Genomic DNA, 5,015 nt, shown 5'->3' with positions numbered 1-5,015 from the left:
GGTCAGTTTCAATATTAATACATTGCATATTGTTGTCTTTGTATTGGCTATTCATAGTACAAGGTACAGACATGATACCCTGTCCAAACACTATTAGGACAAACCTTTCTATTCACTGAATTAAAGAGAAAGTAGCCATGTATCTATTCTAACTATTTTGTGTATACAGATACCAAATGGTCCTTCATTTGTATCCCATTTCTGTGTTTAGTTTTGTCAGACATGGGTATTCCATTGCTTTTTAAATACTGTGGTGCATGCACTCAGCACAGGTCAAATTCTGACATTGCTGGTCCTGTGGAAATGACTCTTGGTGCCAAGTTAGGACGAAGCTGCCCTTCCATGAATGTGAGCACTACACACTCCAAGGGTGGGCAGACTGGATGTCAGATAAGGGGACAGAAGAAGGGTGCTGCTGGCCACTTATTACTGGCTGCTTCCGAACTTCTGCCTGTCTGTTCTGTGGCCACCTCTGCATCGCTGCCTTGGGGCCAGACAGCTACGGATGGAAATCTCACCTTCTGTGAGCTGCAATAAAACTTTCCTCTTCTAACCTTGAGTCTTGGATGTTTTGTCACAGCATTGAGTAGAGTAACTAGGAGTTTTTAAAAAGAAAACTTGCTTTTTATGGTAAGATATCACTTCTGTTAACCTCCCTCTATGTTCTAACATTTACACTATTCTTTGAAAAAGTACCATTAAAAATGTCCAGCAACATTTATGTGGCGTATTATATACAAGCTTTATTTTGGATGAAATTTACACATATGTGTCTGGCTTATTTCACTTATGAGTATATCTTCAAGTGGCATCCACTTCAATATAAAGGCTTCGAGTTTATCATTCTTAATAGCTGAATAATACTCTATTGTGTAAAAATACCACATCTTTCTCAACCATTCCTCAGGTGATGGGCATCTTGGTTGTTTCCAAGATTTGGCTATCACAAATTGTGCTGCTATAAACATAGGCACACATATATCCCTATGATATGTTGTTTTCAGATCCTCTGGGAAAATTCCCAGTAGAGGAATAGCTGGTTTAAAGGGGATTTCCAGACCAACTTTCTAAGGAGTCTCCATACTGATTTCCATAACGGTTGCACCAGTCTACACTCCCACCAGCAGTGGAGAAGGGTTCCTTTTTCCCCACAGCCTCTCCAACATTTGTTGTTGGGTGATTTCTTTATGATAGCCATTCTTTCTGGGGTAAGATGATATCTCAATGTGGTTTTAGATGTTCAAGTACCTACTCATGTGAGAATTTAATACACATTTTTCCAAATTTTACAATGAGCTGATGGTAACATCAACTATGAGAAGAGAATTTAGCATATCTAAAGTAAATTCAATGTCCTTTATTAGGAACCAGAGCATAATTTTTAGTTCTCATGGCCTCTCTGAGCTACAGACACTACAGTAAGCAAAACTGAGATTGCTTTATGAGAAAAATGTACTTACACATGTGACTAGGGGGCCGGCCAAATAGCTCAAAGGATTAAAGCATCTGCTTAGGCAGATGCACGGGCTAGGAGTTCGATCCCCAGGCTTGCCTGCTGGACCCGCCCTCAGAGCAGGCTGAGACGGTGATTGAGACTGGATGTGGTGGCACGTGCTTGTAATCCCAGGATTTAGGAGGCTTTAAACAGGAGGATCACTATGAGTAAAATCTATGCAGTGAGACCCTGTAGACTCTGTCCTAAATACAAAAAAAAAAAAAAAAGTGACTAGGGTCATATATACATAAAGCATATTTATTATTTGTAGCCTATTAGCTATAAAAATAGTGTAAATGTGTGAAAATATGCCTCATAATCTTAAATATTTCTTTTGTAATGCATTTATTATAGAGCCTCAGCATGCAGCTTGGACTCGTAGAGCTCCTGCTCTTTTCAGGCTCCCTACCACTGGGATTACAGGCATGTGGCACCATGCTGGGAGTCCATGGTTGGCTCAGTGTGCCTGGGGTTGGGACCAGCACAACACCTGCTACCAGGGATCAAACTCTGCTCCCTGTGCCTACCTACGCAGGCACTTAATCCACTATGTGAACTATCTTGCTGATCCTCATTGCCTTAAATATTTTTTAAACTTGTCTTCTTCCATTAAGTTTTAAATCTTATTCCATCTTAGAGTCACAAGCATTTTAGCTGTGACACAAGGTTGTTATACTATAGACGTTAAGGATATTACATTAATCAGGTTACTATTCCATAATATTCAAGCAAAGTAAGTGAAAATAAACATTTTTATGAAATGAATATTTTGCTTTTGCCACTCTTTATTCCCTCTTAAACTTACTTCTTCCTCTTTTTAATCTTTTGTTTATTTCTTTACTTGATACAGGGTCTCACTACACAGCTTGGACTCAGATCTTCCTATCTCAGCCTCCCCATCACTGGGATTACAAGTATGTACCACCATGCTGGGTTCTGGGGTTGGCATGGTTTGAGGTATCGAGATTGAAACCATGTCCTGTGCTTGCCTGGCAAATGCTTACACCACTGAGCTATCGCCCCTGCCCTAAACGGACTTCATTTTCTCTATTTTCTCTATTGTGAGGCTTTGAGAAGTTGAAAAGTTCAACTTTATCTTTTGGGAATCACACCAGCTGAACACTGTCCTCATTGCAGCTTGTCCTTGGGCCTGACATGTGCTGAAAGGTTGAGATATGGGTGTCTTGGCACACTGAGAATAAGGGGTTCCTGATCTTCCTTGTTCAGTTACTCAAGTCAGTCTCTTCTCTGCCTTGTTTTGGAACTGTTCTTTTATAGCTCTTGTCTACTTGGAAAGATTTATTTCCTTAGGCCTGGACCAGGAATATTTAATGTTCAAGGGCACAGTGACACAAGTAAAAGGATGTAGAAAACATTTGGAAGAGCACAGCAAGGAGAGAGAGAGAGAGGAGAGCAGGAGATGGAAGGTAGGCAGAGCAGAAGTTAAATTTATACCAAATATATTATTAATCGAACAAACAGATTGCTGTCTCTGTGAATAACAAAATAGAAGTTTCTAATGAAAAACTCCAAATTTTCTATAACAATTGATCACTTGACATATACAAAATATATACTGTGCCTTTAATAGTAATGTTAGAAGTAGAAGTCAGGGGTAGTTCTCATATTAATAGCAAGAATTTATGCTCATAAGCGAGGAGCATCATGAATACATTCTTGCTTGCTAACATGTGCTATCTGCTCAGAAGCATGGTGGCATGAGGTGAGGATTTCACTCGGCTCTTTGGCCGACTTGTACAGGGAAATAAATCAAAAAAGAATTTTAGACTCATAAAAATAGCTTGTGTCTTATTAAATGCAAATATCTGTGCTAGATATAATATATATATATATATATATATATATATATATATATATATACCTAATCTTGAAATAAGACACAAGTTATTTTTATGAAATCAGGTCTGATCTATTTATGTGATGAACAATATATCCTAGAAGTTGTGGGGTCATGTCAAAGTTGCACACAAGGAGAAAGCAAGTTTGTAACATGCATTTAACTTCCTGCTGGTTTCACAATAAGACAGAAGCTGAAGGTCAAAGGGCCTCATGGGCTTTGTTTTGTTTTGCTTTTAATATATTTTATACAGGGCCTTTTGTTTTGCTTTTAATATATTTTATACAGGGTCTCACCACACAGCTCAGACTCATAGTGACCCTCTTGTATTCAGCCTCCCCAGCACTGGGATTACTGGCATGCACCACTATACTCAGTCTTGGTGGTCAGCTCAGTGCACCCAGGGTCAGGGCCAGTGCAACATGTGGTGCCTGGGGTTGAACCCAGGTCCCTGAGTTTGCCTAAGCAGGTACTTTGTCCATGGGGCTATCTCTCCAGTCCAGCCGCATAGGTTTGAGTGTAATGTTATATTTCTACTTAACTCTAATGGAGACATTTAGAAAAAAGTCAGAAATATTTGATAGAAAATTAGAGTGTAAAATAAAGGCCAGTAAACTATATCCTTATTTATTTGAGAGCATCCTTCCAGCTTGGTATCAATTTTCCCATGTAAATATAGCTCTTCTCCCTGTCTCCCACTCGGTCTCCCTCTTCCCTGGTGCTGCACATTGAACTTTGGACCACACTCACACTCACCAATTGCTATGCCACTCAGTTGTGAAGCTCGATCACATTTGTTATCTTCAAATTTCAAACACATGGAGGATAGTATCCCTAGGAACAAGAAAATAGCTAATTTTCTTTTTTTTAAATTAATTTTATTGAGAAAGGAATAGCAATGAGGCAGTTTCAAAACAGGTGAGTAGGACAGTTACAATAATTAATACATTGTGTATTGTCTTCATAGTAATTATTCACAGTACAAAAAAAAAAAAATTATTCACAGTACAAATGCAGACATGATATCTTGTCTAAACACTGTTGTACAAATGACTCTTCTCATTGAACTAAGAGAAAGTACCTGTATATCTATACTATTTTGTACATACAGATATATATATATATATATTTCACTACAAAATGGTCCTTCATTTATATCCCTCTTTTTTGTTTAGTTTTGTCAGAGGTGGGTATTCCATTGCCTTCAAATATTGTAGGTGTATGAATTTAGCAAAATAATCCAATATAGTCCAGTAGTCCATAGTAGTAGTTTGTTATCCACAGGACTGGCAATGTCAGAAGGTGTTGACTTGAGCCTTTCACAGAAAATAGCTAATTTTCTAAGGTTAAATTTGAACTAATAAATTGAACCTCTGTACACATCAACTAGTTGGGAGGCTGTTATCAGAAAAAGGTTAATCCTCTGTGACTATTAATTATGCATAGGGCCAGAGAGACAGCCTGGCAGTCTGAGCACCTGCCTGGAAAGTAAAAGGACCCAGATTAGATCACTGGTACTATATGCTGTGCTGACCACTGAAACTGGGTGTGGTGGTGCAGGCCTGTAATCCCAGTGCTGGGGAGACTGAGACAGGAGGATCACTTAGAAGCTTGGATATCTCTCCTGCTTCCCTACCATCAGCCCCACTGTCCCCCCAGCCA

Source organism: Octodon degus, unplaced genomic scaffold (assembly GCF_000260255.1).
Source record: "Octodon degus isolate 3935 unplaced genomic scaffold, OctDeg1.0 scaffold00008, whole genome shotgun sequence".
Classification (NCBI taxonomy): domain Eukaryota; kingdom Metazoa; phylum Chordata; class Mammalia; order Rodentia; family Octodontidae; genus Octodon; species Octodon degus.
Note: the sequence above shows the minus strand (reverse complement) of the source record.